The sequence below is a fragment of the Stegodyphus dumicola genome, chromosome 5 (genome assembly GCF_044657685.1).
Source record: "Stegodyphus dumicola isolate Sdum_Otavi_A_Nest chromosome 5, ASM4465768v1".
NCBI classification, from domain to species: Eukaryota; Metazoa; Arthropoda; class Arachnida; order Araneae; family Eresidae; genus Stegodyphus; species Stegodyphus dumicola.
In genome coordinates, this window is record NC_140772.1 from 17,160,828 (window position 1) to 17,187,625 (window position 26,798).

The 26,798-nt window shown below is 33.4% G+C and overlaps 1 protein-coding gene across 4 annotated transcripts in view; it reads left to right on the top strand.

Annotated features, from left to right (window-relative positions):
* The window catches only part of LOC118189526 (uncharacterized), a 1,222,747-nt gene that overhangs the window by 78,703 nt on the left and 1,117,246 nt on the right, over positions 1-26,798 (top strand). Inside the window, exon 1 of one of the 4 annotated variants that reach the window (XM_085816472.1) lies at positions 771-1,124. The exons of 2 other annotated variants lie outside the window; for them this stretch is intronic. The gene's annotated coding sequence lies outside the window, so the exon portion shown is untranslated. Of the gene's footprint in view, positions 1-770; positions 1,125-26,798 lie in introns of those variants that run through there. One more of the 4 variants, XM_085816475.1, reaches the window with a different exon arrangement.

Here is a 26,798-nt window from a genome sequence, read left to right on the forward strand (position 1 = left end):
CTTGAGCAGTGCCTTTAACAACCATTCACAATTTTTATATATTCCGGATCATCCACCGCAATATATAAAAATTGTTAATATATTCCGGATTATTGTTTGTGATTACAAACATTTCCAAAGTGCTGTGACACCATCTCTTACCACTGATATAATCTCTGACATTTTTCTTTTCGGATGTTTTTTTCTTTCTTTCTTTTTTTTTTTTTTTTTTTTTTTTTCTTTTATTACGTTTTTAAAATTTTTTTTATTTTATTCCCCCCTCCGAAGTAGCCAGCTGTATTTTACTCTGATGGTTTGTGATAATAATGCGTTTGTGTCATTTCACCAAACAAACATCATTTTTATTTTTTTGTAAGACAAAAAGCTGGTTGATTCGCCCTCGCTTAATCGAGAGTTTACTGTAATCCAAAATTCAATCTGGCCTGTAAAGTTTCAAGTAGTGATAGCGAATCAAGAAAAATTGTATCTATTCGGGTTAGTAACACCTAAATTTAACGGTGCGCTGACCGCCCGTGCCCTTAGCAGACAGAGAGACGAACAGTCCAGTCCTCCCGTTATCAATTACCGCGGTCCCACCCCGTATTACTCCCGATTTTTTTATTACTTATCTCTGTCCCGTATGCGCGCTCGCCACAGGCGTAGGCGGTGCGGAGCGCACACATCCGGATGACTGAGCACCTCTCTCATTGGCTGGCCACGCATGCATAGATATGCTAATTTGGTCCGTTTACTTTTTATTTCATTTTTGTTGTTCTTGTTATATCGAAGTAAACAATGCATACTCGAGGGAGGCTTCGGCGATAAGACGCTTTGCTGCGATAAATGAGCTTGTTTCCAGCGCTCGAACCCCAAAAGAGGCCTCACGCATCTGTTTCCAGGAAAAAAAAAGAGTCGACCCTGATGATGACGACGGCGAAGACCATGTAAATACTGGCATTGCGTCAATGTAGACTCGAATATAAAGTAATCCCGCCTCGGCTCGCCTTCCACCTTTTTTTCCCCCCTTTCCCAGCTCGTATTTGTTGTTCCGTTCATCCCCCACCCCTTCTGAAGGATCGTTTGCGTAAAGGATTGATTGCATTTGGAACCTGCTACTCTACTACAGCGGCATCTTGGAAATTTCGGTAAATTGTACTTTTTTTTTTTTTCTTTTCCTCTTTGCTCTTTTTATTTCAATTCCTTTCCTCTCCCCGGAGAATTTTGTTCGATGGCGTAAATAAGTGCACTGTTGCTACTCGCATGTGCGTGTGTTCGCTTGTTGCGACATGTGCAGCATACGCCTAAGATAAGTCTTGTTAAATGTGGCTTACAAGAAAAAAAAATATGTTACGAACTTCTTTAGTAGTTGTATACACATTCAACACTTGATTAACTGTGGGCGTATTAACCGTAGCTTATATATATAAGTTCTTTACTGCGTAATCATGGAAATCTTACTAACCCCCCCCCCCCAAAAAAATAATAAAATAAAAAAAAAAACGTTTTAAGCGACTATTTTACGCTAGTTTGAACTCAATGACATTGTTTCCTCCATTCCTGATGATGTTTTTTCTTCTGTTAGTATGTTCTTTTTGTTTTGATTGTTTACTTAGTTTACGTAAACAGATGAGCTTACTATCCAAATTAAACTGCTTGAAAAAAGTATATTTAAATTGTTAATAGTAATTTTCTGTTAATTATAATAGAGTTATACAATTTGATATTATATAATACATTATTATTATAAAATATTAATTATTATATAATTTTACATAAATTTTATGTATATTAATGTTTATGATTTATAATGTATAGCAATACTGATTATATAATATTATAATATAACAATATATAATATTGTTTCATAAGAACAAATAGTAAAGTTAAATTAAATTTAAATAATTCTCTTGCACCATTCCTGCAAGGATTAAAATTAGTATTCAAATTTTTCAATTCAAAATTTGTATTCAAATTTCAGCAAAATTAGTATTCAAATTTTGGACAATATATGTTATTACTGTCAAAAATTCAAAATTAGTATTCAAAGCAGTATTGAAATTTCGGCAAAATTAGTATTCAAATTTTGCACAATATATTATATTGTCAAAAATTCAAAATTAGTATTCAAAGCAGTATTGAAATTTCAGAAAAATTAGTATTCAAATTTTGCACAATATATTATATTATTTTGTCAAAAATTCAAAATTAGTATTCAAATTTAAGCAAAATTAGTATTCCAATTTTGGACAATATATGATATGATTATTTCATTATAAGTGATGTAATATGATCTATATAATTCTATAGTACGACGTGTTAATTACAGTATGGGTTCTCCTGTATTTTTTAACTTCGGATAACTATGATTTTGACTGAATCTCAGACGTTCGTCCCCGGTGTTGCGTTGGACCAAAGACCAAGGCATTTTCATTACGGAAATAAAATTATAGTTACCTCCGTATCATCGAAATGATGAGTATGTAGAAGCATTAGCTAAAGGGTAAAGAGAAGATAGTTATGGTTTAGCAAAGTAATAGATAAAGGGTGAGTGTTTGCCTTGCTTGGTATGGAATTTGACTGTTGTATTTTCACTGCGAATATTTCCGTCTCCTTGGATTACCAGATATATATGAAATAATTTTTATCGAGTTATTTTTGGGACCGAAATATCTTGAGACTGCTTTTTTCTGAGCTTCTCGTGGCAATGATTATCAGCTAATATTAGATGAATCCTGTAAATGCGATAACTGCTCTGGAATATTACTTTCACTTTGAGGTTGCAGATTTGTGACATGGTGTTTATCTAAATATTTAAATTAATTACAAGTATGTATTATTTCGTTTCTGTATAAGTAAATTTTAATTTTTAAGGGAATTTAAATAAGTTTCAAACATTTTTAACGATCTAGATTTAATGCACATTTTCTCGATTTTTTGAGTTTCTTGAGCTTTGTAAAAATGCATTTTCCTGGTAAAGTTTCCTTTGGAATTTTGGCATTTCTGTATTCAAATTTGTGTCGTTTGTTAATTTATTTCCGGCAGAAGTTATTCAAATTTTAGCCAAAATGATAACGACGTTGCTTAGAAAAATTACATTTAATTTGTTAGCCCAAAAGGGCTATTAATTTCGTTTCGGCATTTTGCGTTGGTTCACTATAAACGGCGTTACACTTTTCAAATTGTTGCCACCAAATATTAGAACCCTGCATATAGTTAAAAAAATTAAATAATGAAGATCTGTATGAATGTATGCATGTTTCTCGCACTATGAAAAACCAACCCTACATAAAGACATCAAATTTTGAATAACGTATGCATCCTCTGGAATATGGGAATCTGGAAGTCCAAATTTGGAATTTGTTTTATTATCTATTTCATATTTTGTAAAACTTTAACGAATTTTTAATTAATAAACTCAACGATTTCAAAGCTAGCAACGGCAACACTGTACGGGGGGGGGAAGCATTTTTATCTCCAGCTCGCCAGACTGTCTGTCGGAAATTCTAAAGATATGCTGTTTTCAAATTATTTTGTGATATTGCTGTTGAATTGAATTTTATGGTTTAAGTGCGAAGAACATGATATTTAATAAATAAAAGTAACTCAAATGTTAAAGAGAAACGCCCCTTTTGACGTAATGTAAAATCTGAAAGTTTTTCAGATTAAAAAAATTTTTTTTGCTAATGTTGTTTAAATTTATAAGCAAAAATTGGTACTTTTCCGTTTTGCCGGCGCAAGTCGCCAATAATGGTACAACGGATGCCAAACGAATATTCTCGCTGGTAACCTTTTACGCCTCATTTTCAAAACAAGTCGCAGCTTTTTCTTATCAGATTGATTGTTTCTTTCAATACTGGCATATAGTTACATAGAATTTTTATCAGATATATCAGTTTTATGGCTAAGGCCATTTTCGGTAATTAAGTCAATTAGGATGCAATCACAGCTCTTACCCGAAGCCGAAAATATAGAAAAGGAAAGTCAAGGGTTAAATTTATCAATTCTAATGAGAATGCATTAGTGAAGTAAAGCACTGCAGTTTTACATAATTTCTGAGTAAGCTATTCGTACGCATTGAAATATTTCTTGCATTTAAACTTGTGTTCCAAATTAAGATTTAACTTGAAATTAATGTAGATAATTACTGATAGAATTAGATTTTTGTAGAGTAGTTTACGTGAGATGAGATCGTTTGGGGTCACATGATATGAACCGGAGACTTAGGATGTTGAACCATGAAAGCATAGTAAATTCTTAAATTAATGTCTTTTTACAAATTTATTGTCTTTATTTATTGTCTTTTTATAAAGTTTTAAGCGATATTAAAATGTTTATGCCTTCAAAAAAAGAATTCTTAGAACTAAAATTTTTTTAATATTTTTTATGTGTATACTGTATGTTGTCGCCAATAAAGTCTGCTTGGCGAGATTTGCGCCGGCGAAACGGAAAAGTACCCAAAAATTTAATAACATTGATTATCGTATGAAAAATTGATTCAATTGTGAGAAAAATTTGGTATGCTGGCTGTTATAAAATAACACTTGAAATATCCTTAGCGTAACTGTTTTTTTTCAGCTTGTGTTTACTTTTGGCAGCTGTATATGATATAGATGACTCAAAACGGAAAATAAATGTTTGAAAGTGGATAAAATTAATATAAAGCAAAGCAACTACAGAAGTGAAAAGTAGCGTAATTTTTATAGTTAAGTGAACTAACTGTACGTTGGTATTTATGAACCTAAAAGTTATTTTTGATCAATTTTGTTTGCTGAAAAAGAAAATTTAAAGAATGAATATTAGTTAAGAGAAAACAGTTTAAAATGTGAATAAGATTTTTTTTTCTCGCATTATCATTACTTTCTTCGTTTTATTTGATTAATTTATTATTTTTGTGTGATTGAATGTTTTTATGTCAATGTTTTATGTATGCATTAATTGAAAAAATTATGTATAAAGTTATATATATTTATTATATCATACTATCTCGAAATAGACATAAAATATATGAGACCATATGCCATTAACCATTTACCAATATCCCCAGTTTCGTAAAAATGCGAAACGTTATCTAAATTAATAATTTTTTTGTGATTTAATCTAGCAAATTATTTATTTCTGTTATTTCTCCCATGGAAATGTATTTTAAAATGACTTGTTTTTGAGAGAAAAGTGGTGTGTTATTCTGTATTATGAATATACATTTTTTACTCACTCTTCTGTTTTTTTAAAAAAATTTTATGACTTAGAAATGATGAAAATTAAGAATACTTAAATTAAGAAATGAAAATAATTATTCTATAATTACTTGGTAATATTTTTAGGGATCAGATTTATTAGTATGCGATACAAATAAGTTCATTAGTGAAAAGCGAAGTGTGGAGTAAATGGGGTTGTTTTCGAAAGCAAATATTCCAGAAGTACAGCGCAGAATTTTTTTCCCTTGTATTATTTATATTTTCTTTTAGCTAGTTGACAGTGTAAGAGGGGGGGGGGAAATATAACGATTTGGAAAGAATGCTATTCGCGCATAATGCAATAGCAGTTTCAAAATAATTTAAATAAAAGTAACTGCATTAGAGCTAATTATTCAACTTAGCGTCCAATTCCGTTAGAATTCATTATCCAGTTAACGGGTATAATTGACTATAGATGCATTTACAGCGTAACTGAATGTTTGAATATTGTTCAGTTACATTGTAGATGCGTCTATAGTCAATTTGCGGTTTATTGGAGCAATACCGGGAACGGCGTCCACTGTTAACCCACGGTTAATTCGACGGTAGACGGTTAACACAAGAAAGAGGAATACCCATATTATAATTAATAGAAAAATATTGTTCAAAAATATTAAATATGAAAGCCTTCAGATTTTATATGCGCTCAAAGATTTATGCGCTCAAAGTGCGTTATTTTATGTTTTGTGTGTTACATTTATTTATTAAATATCGCGCTCTTCGCACCTAAACCACATAAAATTCAGTTCAACAGCAATATCACAAAATATTTAAAAACAGCATATCTTTAGAATTTCCAATAGTTGTATCACGCGTTGGAGAAAAAAAGTGTTTTTTTCTGTACAGTGTTGCCATTCCTCGCTTTGAAATCGTTGAGTTTGTTAATAAAAAATTTATTAAAGTTTTACAAAATGTGAAATATATAATAAAAGAAATTCGAAATTCAAAATTCGGACTTCTAGGGGCCCATGTTGAGGTGGAGGTTTACGTTATTCAAAATTGGAAGTGGGATCACATGAATATTTTCCAGACTTTCACCTACGTCATATTAATGGAGGATAAAGACCTACGTCCATTCGCGGCCCACCTCTGTAACTCAAACTTTCCCACTTGATAATTTCGTATATATTTGTAAATAATTTGTATGGCTCTCCTGACCGGATGATGCCGGTCCCCTACTTTTTGCCACTTCCTATTTACTATATTTACGTGACGATTGACTTATCGTGATGTCGCCATTCTGGCTAGTTTGATAGAGCCGGATATGCAGTTCACAGGACTGCATTGCCGGGAATAACCTGCCAGTCAGTCAGTTTGTAGTCTACAGTTACCGAAGGCTTCATAAGATACGGCTGCAGTGCCAGAACACCCGCGTCAATCTGACCAAAGCAGAAGAAAAAACAGTTGAAACTACCGAAAAGACTTTATGCAGTGAAAAAGTAAAGGGATCTCTTAAGAACATCCACAGACATTTAACGATGCAGTCAACTGGATTTTTGGTGATAAAATTCAGAAACTCCTCGAAAACATTATTAAGCAAATTACTAATATTCAGGCTGCAGAATCTTCCGTAGAAAAGCTAAGAGCTGGTTTTGAAACAGCGAAGATGCTTATCACCTTCGCGGATAGCTTAGAGTAACTTATCACGTGATGCATCAGGATGAACGATTAATATCTAAATTGTATGACTTTGTCGTTTAGGACTTTTCGCCTGCGGGTGTGGTGCTTATAATAAGCACCTTTACTTTTTTACATACGCAAGTGGCTTATGGCATTTTTTTATCTACTGGTTTATACTCTTCGAAGTAGGTACCAGCAGTAAAGTGATGATCTGCGAACACCCGCGTTTACGTCCCGCTCATTACAGTTTACAAGAAAGCCTGTTTAATGTGGTGCAGACAACGTGTGTTGATTTCAGTGGAGCATCGTGCTTTTTACAGATGAGTCGATATTCAACCTGGACGCTGATTTTCGGCCTATGTGTATCTGAAGAGAGCCTGAAACGCGATACCGTCTCTCCCTCGTCAGGGAAAAGGATTATTACGGTGGTGAATGTGTAATGGCCTTGCATATAGAAACTTGGCATATTTAAAATGTTCACAGCAGTGATTAAATTGTGTCATTTTTAGGGCGGAGACTCGATTAAAAATTTTAACTAAATGAGCTTTTAATTAGATTTTTCTCATCAAATTTTACGTTAAAATGCACTGATAGATTTAAATGATAAGTATGTTTTATTCTTCGGATCGTTTTAATTTAAATAGTTAATCTAATCGTCACGAATTTTTTAGCCCAAAGAAGCAATTTGGCCAGAATGGCTATTAATTTCGTTCTGGCATTTTGCGTTGGTTCACTTCAAATGGCGTTTCACTTTTCCAATTGTTGCCACCAAATATTAGAGCCCTCTATTATAGTTAAAGAAATTAAATAATGGAGAATCTGCATAAATGTATGTATGTTTCTGCTACCATGAAAAAGAATGGTAACTCGAGACATCCAATTTTGAATAACATAGTCATCCACTCGAATTGGGGCACATGAAAGCCCAAATGTGGAATTTGGAATTTGGTTTCTTATCTATTTCATATTTTGTAAAACTTATGTTTCATATTTTGTAAAACTTAAAATATTTCATATTTTGTAACAAAATTTTGATTAACAAACTCAAGGATTTCAAAGCGAGCAATGGCAACACTATACGGGGGGGGATTATTTTTATCTCCAGCGCGCGAAACCGCGTGTGTCGGAAATTCTAAAAATATGCTCTTTTTAAATTGTTTTGTGATATTATTGAACTGAATTTTATGGTTTGAAGGTGAAGAACATGATATTTATTAAATAAAGGCAGCACACAAAAAAAAAAAAGAACACTTCATTTCTTACGCTGAATCTGGCCTGTCTACTCCTCAGGAATATACAAGTGAAGTAAGTTTAAATAACGAGCGATATAATGGCAACACCGTACAAAAAAAAAAAAAAAAAAAAAAAAAAAAAACATTATCTCCGACGCGCGAGTGTATGCGTTGGAAATTTTAAAGATATACTCTTTTTAAATTATTTTGTGAAGTTTCTGTTGAATTGAGTTTTATTTTTCACGTGCGAAGAACATGATATTTAGTAAATAAAGCTAACACACCCAACGTTAAAGTCAATTTCGGCATAATTCCCCACGATTAAAGCTCAAGTATGTAAACAGACATTTAACAATATATATTTCTCTCATCAGTTTATGCTTAAGAAACTTCATACCATTTATGAGTATGAATTATGTTTCAAAGTTATTCAAATGTATAAAAAAATCGTACATTAGAGTATAGAGCCAGCTTTATGAAGTAATATCATGAAATTTTAATGATTTTTATTGGTGAGAAAAACTCCATCTTGAGTTCTCCCCCCCCCATTCAAAGTTACATCACGAAATTTGTATCATAGTACCGTCTTGTGACTTCACATAATTTGATCTAAAATTGTGATATTTTAGTAATATTTTATATTTTGTGGTAAGTATGCATCAAAATACACAAAACAAATGAGATATAGTATATATTTTTTTAAGTAAATGACTGAAAAATGCATGAAATGACTAATATTTTTAGCTTCAGGTGTATTAAAAAAAAAATGTCTGAATGCTTTCAGATTTTATATTGCGCCCAAAAAAGCCGTTTTTTTTTTAACATTTTATGTATCACCTTTATTTTTTAAATAGCGTGTTCTTCGTACTTAAAACCATAAAATTCAATTCAACAGCAGTACCACAAAATAATTTTAAAATGAGCATATCTCTAGAATTTCCGATACAGAGACACGCGCTCTGGAGATAAAAATGTTTTCTTTTTTCGTACAGTGTTGCCATTACTCGCTTTGAAATCTTTTAGTTTATTAATCAAAAATTCGTTGAAGTGTTACAAAATATGAAATCCATGATAAAACAAATTTCAAATTCAAACTAATGCTTCCACATGCCCATATTCTATGGAAGATTACGTTATTCAAATTTTGATGGCTCTAGGTACCGTTGTTTTATCACAATGCGAGATATATTTATATATTTATGCAGATTCTTGATTATTTAATTTTTTTAAATATAATGCAGGCTCTAATATTTAGTGGCAACAATACGAAAAGAGAAAAGCCGTTTATAGTGAGCCAATGCAAAATGCGAAAACGAAATTAATAGCCATTCTGGGCAAATTGCCCCTTTGGGCTGAAAAAGTGTTTTTTAATGTTTATTTTTAATATTGATTTTTACTTTCATAAGTATCCAAAAATATTTATTTGAAGGAGAGATATTAAATTAATAAAGGGAAACGTACAAGAGCGAAAAAGAGTGAAAACATTTATCCTTCGTGTCATTCAAATGTCGTTTGACTCCTTAAAATACTCTACTGCAGTTAAATGATTGATGTATGGCTCGTGCTTATCCCAGCATGTAATCTTGTTCCATTCTTGCGTGACACTTTTTCTGTGATCATTCGTTTCTGCCAGCGAATATCTTGATAAGAGCTTATATAGGCGAAGCAGTAGCAAATTGTTGTGATTTCATTTTAAGCACAAAAGCCGCGGTTTTCAGAGACTTGAAAAAGTGTATGTCGTGAACTTCCTAGATCAATGATCCTCGGATCCTTTTGACTTTTCGATCTTTGCAAGGCCTTTCAGTTGAGCCTCCAAACTTTTAATGTTATTGCTAAAGATTTTTTTTACTTTCTTGTACGAAGTAAAAAGGAAGTATTGTAATCGCGAAAAGTTTCAGGCAGTATATTTCAACGAAAATATCCATTTTGACCGCTATCGAATGCAATTTAACGATGGTTTTGCGTGATATCTGTACGTAAGGACAGACTAAAATACTCTTTTCCTTCAAAAAAAATTATAAAACTGCTTTAAAATGAATTCTGAAGACAATTTTTCGTGGCGTCTGTACGAACGTATGTACGTACGTACGTATCTCGCATAACTCAAAAACGAGTAGCCTCAGAACGTTGAAATTTTGTATATAGGACTGCTATAACATGTAGATGTGCACCTCGTATTTTGGTTGCAATCGGCCCCGCCAAACGTATATAAATATATTTATATATATATCCACTCTGTTACCAGGCTCACTGATCTCAGTTTCTTGACTCTTATATGTTTGTAAATTGTATATTTTTTTGCTTTAAAAATGATTGTATTATGTTGTTTTTATCTTCCGGTTAAGGATTTTATGCCTTTAGTAAATATGTGTGCAATATTTTTAGAATTATCAGCACTTTTAAAGTTGTTTAATTGCCGCCAAGTCTTTTTTTAATGGCGGCCATTGATTGTTTACATTTTAATCAGGAGACTAGTGGATTTGTTGCCAATCTAGAGAAACTTAGCTTCGCAACAACAAAGATAACGCATTCATTTATTATTGCCAATTAAATCATGCTTAATTCTTTCTGGAATTTTTTCGAGGAAATAAGCGTTTGAGATTTACTTCGTAATTTTTAATATGGATATTTTGAGTTTTTATGTATTTTTGCCTTCTCGCGAAGTGAGAACTGAATTAATTGAATGAGAAATACTCAATCGCCTGTGAAAAACTGTTTCTTTCTTTTTTTTTTGTTTTTTTTTGTTTTGTTTGCTTAATTTCTTTTATACATAGTTCTAGCTTTATTATAGTATTTGAAAAGAACATATGGCAACGATTAGATTATTCTTTAAATGATATACATTTTGTGCATTCTGAGTTATAATATGAGCGAAATATAATACTGTTAAGTGAACCTAGTGCCAGAGTGTCGCTATGTTAAACAAATAGAGTGAATTTTAAAGAATCCCTTTATTCTATTGTGGTTTATGCGCTGTCGGCGAAGTAGATTTAATCTGGGACAATTATAATAATTCTAAATCTTCTAGGAAATTTATTATCGTAGCACTATCGCTGATTTTTTTTCCGCCTAAAGACTTGAACTTTGGACCGAATATCTGTGCATCTTTATCTATCGTATCATTTATCCAGAGAGGAAGTACTGTTATATTTAGTAGAGTTGTATGGATTGGAAGAACTAAGTTTAGCAACAATGAAATGGTAGATACAAAATATATTAAAATTTGAGTTTTTATATTTTTCATAAGTAGTTATTATTTAGTGCTAATTTTAACAAAAGAAGGGCAGTGCGTTTCCTGCTAAGTAATATAATAAATTTGCATCTTTTGAAGGGAGATCTGCTCTCATATCTGGAGCAAGGAGTATTTGACGCCTTCAGGCAAAGAAAATTTAGTCACTTCTTTACATTTATACATCCTTGTACAAAGTGAAGGAAGCATTGTAATCGCGAAACATTTCGGGTATCAGATTTCAGCGGAAATATCTATTTTGACTATTTTTTTGTTTGACGTGTGTATGTACTGAGAGAATAAAGGGCTTTTTATTCCAAAATGGATTGTAAAAAGGATTCAACATTGATTTTTTTTTTTTTTTTTTTTTCATGACGTCTGCACGTACGTACTTATGTATGGCACGTGACTGAAAAACGATTAGCTGTAAAACGCTGAAATGCACAACATCCACATTTGCACCTTCCTTTTTTATCGCGATCGGAGTGTCAAAAGTTTGTGTGCAATTTTTAGACAATATTTAGTTAATACAGCTAGAATTTTGATTATATAAAACTTAAAAGGTAACGTAATAGTAAATTTAAAGGTAAGAGTAGTGCAAGACTACACAATTAAGTTTAATCTAACAGGTTGACTCAGAACATGCACCGGCAGGATAAAAATTTGGAGTCAAGAATGCGAAGCCGATATCAAAGTTAACAGCTGGTAGGAATAACAGCGTGAGCTCACAGTAGCGAAACCACGCTCTGACTAAACGTTTCGCTATATAAGCTTAAATACACTCGTTCACCTTAAATAATTTACGTACTGGCGAGAAAAATAACAGAAAACAGAAAAGCCTAGCAAATTAAAATAACTATTATTAAAAAGTAAAGGAAAACGTACAATATATTTAAGTTTAAATACGGGGTCCAATCTATAATGAATGAAATAGTACCTCATCAATCAGAATTATTACGCAGGTTTTTTTATATTATTTTTTTAACATGTAATAATTTCAGAGCTTTCATATCCATTTACTGAAACTGAATTGATGGTTACTATACTGTTTCTTAAATCAAGTGCATAAATTGCGTTAGGACGATAGGTATTCAGAGATTTTAAATTTCTAGAACTTCATTTAACCAAATCTTTTTTTACACCTTAAAGTCTATTGTTTTGTTTATGCGGATTTTATGTCTCGGCACAACAAAAATGTTGTCACTTCAGTTATGGGAACTTCATAGAAACTTCATTTGCTGTATGCGTTGTGCGCACGAGGTTCAAATAAAAAATTAAACAGCTACGTCTTGGATAATTAATCTTTTCATAGTTCAATACGTGCAAAAGTATCTTCATGCTATTAATTTGTGATCCTCCTTACTGTTTAGCATCGATACTTTGAATAGCTCGATTAAAATGTAAGATATTTCGATATATATTTTAGAATTTCTGAGATTTATATTTTCTGAGATATTTTAGAATTTACATTTTTTTAGTTTTTAATTTTTTAATTTTAATTATTTATTTTAGTTTATATTTTTCGTACCTTAAAATTTATGTATCTATTTTAAAGCATCTTTAATACTTTAATGGTAAACTTTTCTTTGAGGTATTAGACTTCAATATGAAATATTTCAAATTATTAGTCCAAAGGGGCAATTTTCCCACAAGGACTATTAATTTCGTTTCGGCATTTTGCGTTGAAAACTATAAACGGAGAATCACTTTTCAAATTGCTGTTAGCAAATATTATCGCCCTGTATTATATTTAAATAAATGAAATGATGAAGAATCTGTATGAATGTATGTATATTCCTTGCATTGTGATAAAACAACGGTACCTAGAACCATCAAAATTTGAATCACGTAATCTTCTATAGAATATGGGTAATGTGGAAGCCCTACTTTGAGTTTGATATTTGTTTTATTATCAATTTCAGATTTTGTAACATTTCAAGGAATTTTTGATTAAAAAACTAAACGATTTCAAAGCGAGCAATGGCAACACTGTACGGGAAAAAAGGGGGAAAAAAATTATCTCCAGCGCGCGAGACTCTGTATCGGAAATTCTAAAGATATGCTCATTTTAAAATTATTTTGCGATATTACTGTTGAACGGAATTTTATGGTTTGAGTACGTAGAGCATATTTAATGAATAAAGGTAACACATAATACGTTAAGAGAACACCCCTTTGGACGTAATTTAAAATAAGAAACATTTCAAATTTTTTTTAATTAATTTTTTTTTTCAAATTATAAGATGTATATATATAAAACACGATAATGAGAGAGTAAAATTTCGCCTCTCTCGTTTTAGTATGCATTTATTTAATCTACAGAACAAAGACAATCCATTTATGTATATATTTTTTTCGAATGAGCTATTCCAGTTAACTCGAATATTTATGGATTTCTACTTGACTGAATTGGCTGAAATTGCATTTTACATGAAAAAATAAAATATTACTTTGAGTCACGCAGCTTAAACGCAATAATACGTGCAGCAATAGGGAATCCGTGTGACGATTATGTACATTTTATTGCTATTAATTTCAAAGTGTCCTTATAAGGGTTTTAATGTGCGAAGCATGGCTTTAAGGAATCAAAGAAGAATTGCGTTTCTCCTTTTGTGTATTTCCTCAGGCTTTAACTGGAAAGGCGATATCACTATTTCAATTTCTAATTTTGTTTAGTGGATGCTAAAACAGCATCTTTTTTGCTAAAACATCATCATTTTTCATGCTAAAACATCATCTTTGTCCCTCTGTCCAGTCATTTAAGTTTTATGGAATAGTTTACTTAGAACTTTTTATAGTGTTCTTTAGAGAATTTTATTTATGTTTTATGCCTACTTTTAACGAATTGGTATATAAAAGAGCTGTTTTGGTTTTTTAGATTATTCCTTTTGTTCTGCTTTTGGTTTCCGGCTTTAATGCAGACGATAGAATTTTTTTCCAATTATTTGTTTGTATTTAAATGATAACTAAGATGCGTTTGAAGTTGGATTTTAGTTTGTCAGAAGCTAATTGATTCTTCTAAATTTTCTATGACAGCAGGAGCACTCTGATCATTATTATCCCATACATCTTATCAGAAAATTTGTAGGTTAGATTGGTGATTGCGCCGGTTGTGCTGCTATTCTTGAACAGTATTCCTCGGATCATTTTCCATTAGCATACTAATACGGGTATTTTTCTGTAAAATCGAGGCGATCCTTGAATTACTCTGGGGTTAGGATTTCCAGTATCTCGCTTCGTAAGAAATCTCCACGTAATTTTGCTCTGTCCAAAAACTTAACAACTAATAGCCTTCTGTTACGCAAGCGATAACACTAAAAGTCGATTAATGTATGTTTTGAGGTAAATTGCCAGAAATAAAAAGTTAAAAATAAAATCTTAGTAATAATTTAACTATTCTAAATTTGCACTCTTAAGTTTCCAAGATGAATCTTTTTTTTTTTTTTTTTTTTTTGTCTATATCTACATCAGTCGCAGAATAGAAAAACTAAGAATCAAAAACTGAAAAAATAATGTGGATTTTTTTTAAATTTAGTTTGGTGGTGTATTTAATTATGGCAAAGCACATTGGGCTATCTGCCTAAGGGCAGGGCTGCCTTCGTGGAGGATTTTCTAAGGGAAACTGGCTCGTATACACGTTACACATGGGGAAAACCACGAAAACACCCATGCAGCCAGCCCGTTCGCGGGATTCGAACCTTGGACCTAACTACCAGTTTTCAGCGACTTTACCGCTCGGCCGCTGGTGGGCTTTTTTAAATTTATACGTACAAAAGTTCACACAATCATAAATGGGGGGGTATGTGTTTGATTTATTAGTAATATAAAGGTAAATGCGATCGCTGTAATTGCTAGACTTTAACTTAGCCCCTTGTTCTTCAAACTGATTTCCGTGGAACCCTGGTGATTTCTTTTGAGTCCTGTAGCGGTTCTGCTAATCAAAATGAAAATTTGAAAGACTTTTTGAATATCATGTCGACCGCAAAACTAAGCATCTAAAATAATTAATTAAATTGTATTTCTTTTATTTTTGTTGTTTTTTAGTTAAAATATCATGAAGCTGATCTGTTGTTTCTAAGACTAAATTTACGGTGAAATACACTCATAAAAAATGAAATCCCACAACAAGGACTTGCCCTAGATAAACGAAATTTTAGAGGCATATTTTCGCATGCCAGAGATGACGCCTATTTAGATTTCGCGCTAGACGAATAAGTGTAGCGCCACAATGAACATGCAAATCACGTTCGCTTTAAATACGCCATGTAAACTTCGTGTGCTTTATTTATCTTCCGGACTAGGCTTTTCGAGCGAGAATTGAATCAAGAATGCCTTTGAGAAGGCGAAGAAGGCACTATCAGCAGCTTAAATAAGCTGAGTATGAACGAGAATATGCAATAGGTCTACAAGAAGGTGGGCTTTCTTTTTGCTATACTAGAATTGGATGTATCCACTGTGCTTGCGTGTTAACAGCAATTGTTATGGGAAGGTTCTATCTCAAGAAGGCCGAAGCCCGGCCGCACATTTACCACCATCCAAAGGAAAGATTACCGTATTCGCTGCATGTCTGTGGCGCATTGCACTGCATCTGTGGCAGACATTCGAACTTTTGTTGACCAGAAGCGCACAACTGATGCAACTAATCGATTACTTGAGAGACTACTCCGGGCCAGACGCAAGTGACCATACCACTAACTCCAAATCACCATTATTGCGACTTGAATGACGTCAAGCTAGACCTTATTGAAGGATGGATTGGAGATCTGTTGTATCCTTAGATGAGAGCCGTTTCTGTCTTGGTGCCAGTGATGGCCGTATTTTGGTTACAAGGAAGCCAGATGAGCACAGGTTGTGTGCGGCGTAGATACATTAAACATGTACTAGGAGTTATGGTTTGTGAAGCAATTTTTCTATGACAACAGGAGCACTTTGATCATTATCCCATACATCTTAACAGAAAGTTTGTAGGTCAGACTGATGATTGCGCCGGTTGTGTTGCTATTCTTGAACAATATATACAACGGAGCATTTTCCAACAGCATAGTGCTCGTTTTCATATCCCTGCTATCACCGAATATGCTCTACATGTTGTTGTCATGTTGCCTGGGCTTGCGAGATTACTCGATCTTTCTTCCATTTAACACATTAGGATTAGGAACGGGGAACGTGGGCACCATCCCTTTACCGTTATGGTTAATTGGTTTAGCGCCACGTCCTCCAATATCCAGAGCAAGGCCAGAATAAGGCCACACGTGAGACTCGCACCAGACGCCCAGACCCAGCACCCTATTCATGTGGGTAGCAGTCCAGCCGACCAAGTGCTTCCGAGGAGTACTCTAAGCCAAAATGCCGGGTCCAGTGTTAATTTGTTTCCAGGAATGAAAGGTACAGTGCCAAACAAGGGCAGAATCTTTACATAGGTTAACATACAATTACATATTTGATCACAATAAGATTATAGAATTATGACATTAAAGATACCTGGTTATCCGCCAAACAGTAGGTCTATTACAATAACATACATATGCAAAATTTGGTTAAGAGTAGTAACAATTTGTGCGGCTACTCGTATTTGACAAATTACCTTTTAAATATAAATCTTACAAATGCACTTATATATGTCATGTTGTTTAGATATAGATTACAAAATACAAATATGCAGACATTGAATATGAGTTATAACAATTAATACATTATTCTGCAAATTAAGGGCTATTCACTTTGTACATACTACTGTTTGAAATTTAAATCCGACAAGTACGCTTATGCGTTATGTATTCAAATCATACATGATGCTTCAAGGATACTTTACAAATATTTAACTTACCATTACATATACACAAACACATGAACATGTAAACTCCTGTTAAGAGTATTAACAATTTGTACAGATTATGGGCTACACGTGTTTGGCGTATTACCTATTTTTAAAAATAAGTCTTACAATTACACTTAATTATGTCATACAAAATGGTAAAAGATTACAAAATACAAATTGCAATTATTGATAATGAGTAGCAGCAGTTTTATGCATTATTCTGCTGATTATGGGCTACTCATTTTTACATGTTACCGTTTTAAGTTTAAATCCTTCAAGTACATTCATGCTTTGTAAATTCAAAATGCTACATAGAAATATTACAATTACTTAATCAGTCACTGCATATACATATACCAAATCATATGTTAACCTTTTACGAAGTATAGGGACAATTTGTACAGATAATGGGCTATTAGTATTTGACATTTTACCTTACAGGTAAAAATCTTACAAGGACACTAATTTGTGTCATACAAATTAATTAAGAAAATATTATACAAATATATAAACATTGATAATGAATAACGACATAATCAGTCATTGCATATACATATACCAATACATATGTTAATGTTTTGCTAAGTAGAGCAAGAGAGTGCTTTGTGATACTTCATAGCACCACCGCCACATGGCAATATTAAATTCAGAGTTCAGATGGCCGTGATGGTTTTGTGGTCTTATCATCAACGCTTTGGACTCTCCGATTCTCCTATTTGCGGTTTATGCAGTGTAAATAGTTAAGAGTTAATCATCAGCACGAGTGTTCTGCGCTGATTCACTTCAGTTTCACTGTTTAGAAATATTGGAGATCCAGAAGTTTAGCAATCTACTGTCCAATAGATTGGCAATTCTAAAAAATAAATAAATAAATAAATAAATAAATATACGATAAAAAAGAGTTCTTAACTTCTCGCGACCAATCGAAAATTTTTTACCGAAAATTGTTTGTCTTCGAGAACCAATGCTTTATGCTAATATACTAATGGATGAATTGCCACAAATTTCTGCGTGTCTTTAATGGTGCAGTGGACACACAACTGCATTAAAAATAAAAGATAGATCTACTGTACATATCCAGCTATTCAACTTCTTCAAATGTCTTTTCGCCTGCTTTTCAAGAGCCAGTATTTTGTATGTGTAAACATTTTGTTGTGCTGTTAATATGCTATTTTAGATTTAAAGTATGAAATATAATTGAGAATCATGCAAAATTAATGTACTGGATTAATGAGTTGAGGTGTGCTGAGGTTTGAGTAGATATTTACAATAATCTAACTTATATCGCAAAACTAGCTACAAGACATGGCTACAAAGTTATTAAAGCATAATATGTGTTAAAATTAAATTTCGTACTGCATATTTATTTTTTCCCCCTATTCCATTACTCCATGCACCATTATTCAGGCTTCACGTGATTATTGATGCTTTGAGTACTCTAATTTTTTCAAAGTTAACTTGCCGATCACCCAAGATAACTGGTAAAGATTATCAAAGGAAACCGGCTGGGTGTTCAGAATAGGCAAGAAACTACTTGTAGGTGGACCAACCGTCTGGAACTGCGATCCAACTTTTTAATCACAACAACTTTAATATATGCTACTGGGGGCTGGAACCCTGGAATTACAGTGGCTGCTGGCACCATGCTTGCCCTCCAATTGATCCTCGTTAAAGATTTTAGAGCGTATTCATTCCAGTTATGGAGCCCCAAAAGACTCTCGTATTGTTTGTTTTAGGGGTGGGTAATTTGCGCGCCTGCTGTCGTCCTTGAATATTAGTCGTTTCTCAAGCTCCCTTTCCGGAATCGAACCCTGATTCCCCGTCAACCGTTACAACCATGGTAGGCGTATAACCTTCCATCGACAGCTGATGGCAGACACTTGAAAGCTACGTCGTCGGGACGAGCCCGTACGATCAGACCGAATTTATACAGAGTCACCACGTAATACAGGCAGATGGCTTCGCATCTTTTACTTTTTTATTAACCTTTGCTTTTTACTGCATGTTTAATTTTTTACGACTATCGCTATGCAAAGTTTGAAAACATTCGTATGCTAGTACCTTGGAAAAATAAAAAAAATTTACGACAGATGTATTGATGACTGTCTGCAGCATTTTATGCAGTCCTGGCGTCATTAACTGTGTAAGCTTTATGGCATTTATAGCGTATACGGTGTGCGTACTATGTTTTTTTCACATCATCGCAGATTTTTAAAATATCTTCTAATTCATTTATGGGGAAATCTTTGTATAGGAGGAACGAACCTATATGCAGTTCAAAGTTGCATAAGGGCCAACTGTATATTATGTAACACACTCAAGAGGAACCCACCGAATAGAAAACTGAAATTCCTTCTGTTGTTAAGTGCATTTAAGACTGCAGTTTGATTCAAATTTTAGAGGATAATGATGTCTTGAATCAACTTTTCGCACAACTTAGCCGTAACCAGAATTATATCTTGTTCACATTTGCTTTTTCTTAAGACCAAACTTTCGTAACAGCTTTACTTATCTTTTCTCGTGTTAGTTAATTGCGCGTTAATTGTATGATTAAGATGGGGGTTCTTTTAAAACGGACGTTGAAAAAGTGATCAAACGTATTGAAAACAAAGGGCCTAAGAGCCTTAATTCATATTGGTAGTTCTTTGTAATAGAAATATATCGATAAAAATGAAAACAAACAAAATGCCTACCGGTCTACCCATTTGTAATAATAGAAGTATTCTTTTATGTTCACTGCACTAACTTTATTTATTTATAAAAATGCACATTTAGTTTTTAATGAAGGGGTATTTTCAGATTGGACACAGTTCGGAATAAAACCACAGAATCCTTCCTTTTGAGGCTCACTTGGGAATAAAGCTGTGAAGGATCAATTGCGAATGGGCTGGATCGGTACAAAGCCACAGATGATATATAGTGATCTTAGGGACAGTGCAGCGTCTCACCTAATATGCTCTAATTAAGTTTACCCACCGACAATATCGGCTCATTTTCCCTCTATTCCATCCGATTTTAAATTGGTAAAAATGCATTAAGTGGATTCGATAAAATCCAGATTCAAAAGTCAATCAATGCTTTTCAAAAACTCGCCTGTTCTGTAACGCACAAACGACAACGGCCAAGGTTCCCAAAGAGTGCGTTAATTACTTTAAATGGATCTACATCTGCATCGTTCTACACTGTAAGCTTACAAAATGTGGATCGCGAAAGGAATCTGAGTTAAAAACTCTTGTTGATATCTATCTACACACTGAAGAAAATATATGCAAAAACATAACGTTACAAGAATGCATAATCTGTATTCTTTTTGTGACAAAAGACTATGCATGTAAAGACTAATATATTGTTACGAAATGTACAGGCGCGGTGAGATGGCTTTCCCGCAAAGCAGTTTTAGGGTTGCCATAAAGTGGCAAGGGAAGGCAGGGTTGCCACATTTGGCGGCAAAATTGGCGTTATTCCATGGACGAATGGAGAACCTTCTGGAACGAATTCTTACCGGTTTAGTCCAGAATGTTCCCGAACACAAGCCGAAAGCTATATAAACCGTGCTGGTCTGCAGTCAGTAAGTGTGCTTCATCGAGAGGAAGAGTGTGCGTCTCTCATCGAGTGAGTGTGTCTCGTCTAGCGAGTTAATCCCTGCGGAAGCGATCGCGTTGACAGCCGGCCAAAGCGAGTGCCGAGTGGGTCGTCGAGTGCAACGAAAGAGTCTCGTAGAGCATCGCGGTTAGTGCATCGTCGAGAGAGCGTGTTGAGCTCCGAAAACGACTGAACCGAGTGTCAGGGGCTGTGCTCTGTGTGTCGTCGAGTGCATCGCGAGTTGTAGCGTGGAGAGTTTCGAGAGTACATGGATTCCGAGAACGACCAAGCAGAGTCGGGTGCTTTGCAGGAAGCTTGTCTCCACCGTGGGAAGGCTGTGTCGCTGATTGTACCAGCGTGTTCATAGACGACTGTAAAACGTGTTTTGGAGCTGTCCTGACAATACTGACTAATAAAGTGTGTTTCGATACTTCATCAAGTGTCGTCGTTATTCACTCCAAATCTACACGAACCCCGTACGAACGTGAAGTAAGAAAACAACGCAACAGCTGGTGTCAGAAAAGAAAGAGAAAAACGTAACAATATATTTGGTATACACACTCATCGTATTCTATCTATCGTTGTCATGACTTGAAATAGCCTATCTATTGAAAACAAAGGGGCAAATTAACTGTTGATTATACCCTAAGCGTATAATCAACAGTTAATTAACTGTGCTGATTGTTTTTAGGTTAGAATCGACGAGTATTTGTAGAATTTGAAACATGAGCTTCTTATTCCATGAATATTCGTTACGTTATACATGGTGATTGTTTAATTGTTATCAGCAGTATATTGTGCATAATGTTTTTATCTTGGAATTAGCGTTTTTAAGGCTTTAAAAAAATTTGGTGATTTTCTTTTATTCACCTGCTTATAATATGTTTCCGACCAGAAGTCCATAAAAGGCATTCATTTTCTGTTTGTGAATAACTTTTGAAGTCGTAATGTTGAAAGAAGTTCATCATTTCATATAATTGACACCATCTTTGCATTGGCAAGAAAATGACGATTCTTTGAGGCTTCTTTGTGTTACCTTGTCGTGTAACAAACCACTTGCATTTACTTAGTACCAGAATAATACTTATCAGCGCCTGGTTAGATAAGCATGTTCTGCATGCGTGACAGTGTTGCTTGCTTCACAGTCGCAATGTTACTTTGCCGTATTAACAATCATATGTAGTATTTCAGTCGCAGAAGTATTATGCGGCCTGGTTAGATAAAAATTTTCTCTATGCATGATAGCGTTCCGCTTTGCATTTGCGAACGCCCAACGTATATTTGCCATAGTAACTGATATCTATCATCATTCTTTTATTGGGCAACTGCAAAGTGAAGAGCAGGCTGTTTGAATAACTAGCTTCTGATTGGTGAGGCATATGCAATAGCTTATAGGTTATATTGTATGCATGGAAATATTTCTTGGAATTATGGTAAATCATGTGATAAAGACGCAAAGGATTGACGTGCGGATGTGCTGCATAGGAAAAAGGTAATTTTTCAGTTTATTCAAGTGACTTCCCTTTCAGGTGATATCGTAATAATCCGAATACGAATGGAAGGTTCTTTTAAAGGTATGAAAAATTTTATAGCATTCTGGTACATTCTGAAGCTTGAATAATAAATACTTTTACTTGATGAGACTGATATGCAAAAAGGCTTTCTAATTCATGCTGCTGATTGGTCTGGAATTGTGTCTTTAGAGTTATTCAGAACCACTGTCTTGAAATAGAAAGTTAAACTGGCAATTAAAAATAACAAATTAAATCAGATGTCGAAAAACAAAACGAGTTTGCAGTCATTTTTTTTCTCCGATTTCAGCGCTTTTTTTTGGCTGGCATATCATTAGTAATATTACGTAATTAGTATAATGTAATTTAATGTCATTGTTTCTTAGTCGTTTGAATGATTTTTTTATATTTGCTTAAATATTATAAGTATTATATTAGTGTTTCAGAAAGATGAAGTTTGTTCTTGAAAAGGTGTTCTAGAGATGTTAATCCAGCATTATTGTGAACGAAGAAATATTGCCAAACCATTGTAAGTTTTACTTGTCAACGGAAAATATCACTATTGAGAAACATGAATAACTTTTTGGACAGCCCTTCTGTCAGCGCCGTCACAAAACTAGAAAAACCTTTGTCCCAATGCTTTGTGCAAAGATGGTAACAGACTGTATCCGATTCCTTATCTATGTCGGATGAGGCACAAGTTGGGGATTTTTCGTTTTTGATTAAAATGTGGCAGTATCTCAAGTGTTATTTGCGTGCTGTATACTTCCAAGTCGTTAGATTTAGAGTAATCGAGTTTGGTGTATTCATTTTTTTTCAACTTCCAAATGATTTTAACAGTGCGCCGTTGAACACAAGAGGACACTTACGGGAAGGGTGTTCAGTCTAAATTGTATGCAATATAAGGACAAAGTTGAATGCAATACGGAGACGCTTAGTCACTTTGCTAATTGTGCCATTTCGGTCTTTTGTAGAGGTTTCGTGCATTGGTGGAATTTTTATTCATCCTATTTTTATGCTGTTGCGAGGTTTCATACGAAATTGTATTGGGTGTTATATATTTTATTTTAATATATTCTTCTCTACAGTCAAATTGAGTCTGTGTTTTGCAGAGGTAGAGAACAAAAATAATCTTGATGAATTCATTTTGAAAACAATATAATGATAAATATAGTTAATTAACAACAACAAAAAATTAATATAGCTTAGTTAATAATTACATGTTTTTAATTTTTAAATTGATTTTTGACTTCATCCCTTATCGGGTACATTTGACTCGATGGATATTCTTATCTGTATTGAAAATTAATGAATAAAAGTAAATAAATTTTTAAAATACAAAAATTTCTAAAAATTGTACTTTGTATTCAAAATTAGGAATAAGTTTTTGCGAGATATACATAAAATTGACTCTTTTGCTGTTGTTAAGTTCTAGAACTCTGTGTTTTTTTTTTTTTTTTTTAGTTCGCTTTTATTTTTAAATATTATTTATTTATTTTATGGAAATTAAAAGTGTTCGGGAGCGGTTTTTGCTATTTTCTTCTGCATCATATATTTGGGTATGACCACCGTTCATTTCAACCCTGCATATTGGATCAGTTGTGAAAGTATCGGGATAAGAAAGTTTTCGGATTCTTACATATGCAAATTTCTGAGACTTCCACGGAAATGAAAATACTTGCTCTAAAATTTTGAATTTCTAAAAGCTTGAAAGAGCTGCTAATTTCCCCCGTTGCGGGGGGGGGGGAATCAAGATTGGGCAAAACAGGAAATTGTTGCGAACGCTTGAAACATGAAATCTATCATTTAACATCCAAATTTTAAGCATATTGCTTATTAGTATAGCAGATGGAAAGTTTTATGTTGATACTCTCGATAAGCTCGTATTTTATTAATAAACAAGATTATTAATAAAATATGTGCTTACATTTTTCCGTGTAGTAATTTTATTGCGATAAATAAACAGAATATTTCTTATGATGGAGATTTTTAGAATTTGTAAAATTATCAGACATTTCTGCAGCTTGCCGCTGAATTGGAAAGAAGTAGTGGCGGAATGGATAAGGCCACTGAATACTTATAACTCAATTTGACTTCAAATCCCGTCCAACCGGCAGGTCGTAGGAAGATTTTCATGGTTTTCCTAATGCGTAACGTAAATACGAACCAGTTTTTCGAACACTCCTAGCTGTGTGCGCATGTATATATCGTTGCATTTTATGTCGAAACATGTTGTATCACTGCTTTGTATCGCTTTCAGATCATTGCAACTAAATATTATCGTATTATATTTAATGAAATTAAAATAAAATCAATGATTTCAAAGCGAGCAGTGGCAACACTGTGCGGAATAAAAATATTAAATCCAGCGCGCGAGACTATCTATCGGAAATTCTAAAGATAAGATATGGTGTTTTTAATTATTTTGCGATTTCGCTGTTGAATCGAAATTTATGTGATGTAAACGCCAAAAACGTGATATTTAACAGATAAAATAAACACGCTGAGCTTTAACTATAAAAACACAATAAAAGTTTTGTAAAGCCTTCTTAATAAGAAAAAACTGAACATTTATGTGATGAGATGAGAAAAAGCTGAAAAAACAAAAATATATGCCAACAACTCAACGCTGCATCGGGAATTCTAAACGTATAGTGCTATGTTTACTTAAAAATTTTTTTGTAATTTTGCTGTTGAATTGTATATGGCGTAAATGCGAAGAAGATGATGCTTAGTAATAAAGCTAAAACAACCAAAAAATAGTTAATTACAATTCCCATTTTAGCGAAAGAAACCTGTTTCTCTTTTTTTATGACTTTAGTGAAAGAAGCTTGCCAACTCTGACATCAGATTCTTTTCAGTTATTGAAATTCACGAAGGCGCTTAGTTTTAGAAGTTTGTGTCTGAGTTGCATAAAATCTGGAACCTTTTTAGCCATTTTTCATTTGCTCAAAATCATCACGAAACGAACTGTCTTTGGTGGTCTCTCGCATTCTGTCGTTTGACGTTTAATGCTTCTAACAACAGCTGTGCTGCTCATCCTGGTAAGTGTTGCAGCTGTCAAAAGCGATTTGTGAGCTGTGTTCTCATAAAAATCACTTCACATTCATGACAAAACAAGAGGCTTACAGATGGCACAATGCACATTTACGTGAGTCGAAGTTCCACTAAAAATTTTGATCCATCATTCACTACTAACAGATAGTAGGGAGGTCGACTAGATTAGATGATTTGGTTGGATTTTACTCTTCACCCATGTTGCAAGATTTTAATTCAGCTTCCCTTTGCCTTATTAATTAGTTGATTTGGATCAAATTTTGACATTAATTTTGATTCCCTTATTATAAATGATTACTAAATTTATGGTATCTTGATTATTATGATCATGACGTATTATTCGTGCACATACGTATTTATGGTGGCAATGAAATATTTCGCACAGGCTTTTTACTTCCTTGTACGAAGTAAAAAGGAAGTATTGTAATCGCGAAAAGTTTCAGGCAGTATATTTCAACGAAAATATCCATTTTGACCGCTATCGAATGCAATTTAACGATGTTTTTGCGTCATATCTGAACGTAAGGACAGAATAAAATACTCTTTTCTTTCAAAAAAATTATGAAACTGCTTTAAAATTAATTCTGAAGAGAATTTTTCCTGGCGTCTGTACGAACGTATGTACATACGTACGTACGTTCGTGCGTACGTACGTATCTCGCATAACTCAAAAACGAGTAGCGTCAGAACGTTGAAATTTTGTATACAGGACTGCTATAACATGTAGATGTGCACCTCGTATTTTGATTGCAATCGGCCGCACCAAACGTATATAAATATATTTATATATATATCCACTCTATTACCCGGCTCAGTGATCTCAGTTTCTTTACTCTTATATGTTTGTAAATTGTACATTTTTTCCTTTAAAAATGATTGAATTATGTTGTTTTTATCTTCCGGTTAAGGATTTTATGCCTTTAGTAAATCTGTGTGCAATATTTTTAGAATTATCAGCAATTTTAAAGTTGTTTAATTGCCGCTAAGCCTGTTTTTAATGGCGGCCATTGATGTTTACATTTGAAACAGGAGACTAGTGGATTTGTTGCCAATCTAGAGAAACTTAGCTTCGCAACAACAAAGATAACGCATTCATTTATTATTGCCAATTAAATCATGTTTAATTCTTTCTGGAATTTTTTCGAGGAAATAAGCGTTTGAGATTTACTTCATAATTTTTAATAGAGATATTTTGAGTTTTTATGTATTTTTGTCTTCTCGCGAAGTGAGAACTGAATTAATTAAATGAGAAATACTCAATCGTCTGTGAAAACTGTTTCTGTTTTGTTTTGTTTGCTTAATTTCTTTTATACATAGTTCTAGCTTTATTATAGTATTTGAATAGAACATGTGGCAACGATTAGATAATTCTTTAAATGATATACATTTTGTGCATTCTGAGTTATAATATGAACGAAATATAATACTGTTAAGTTAACCTAGCGCCAGAGTGTCGCTATGGTAAACAAAGTGAATTTTAAAGAATGCATTTATTCTGTTGTGGTTTATGCGCTGTCGGCGAAGTAGGTTTAATTC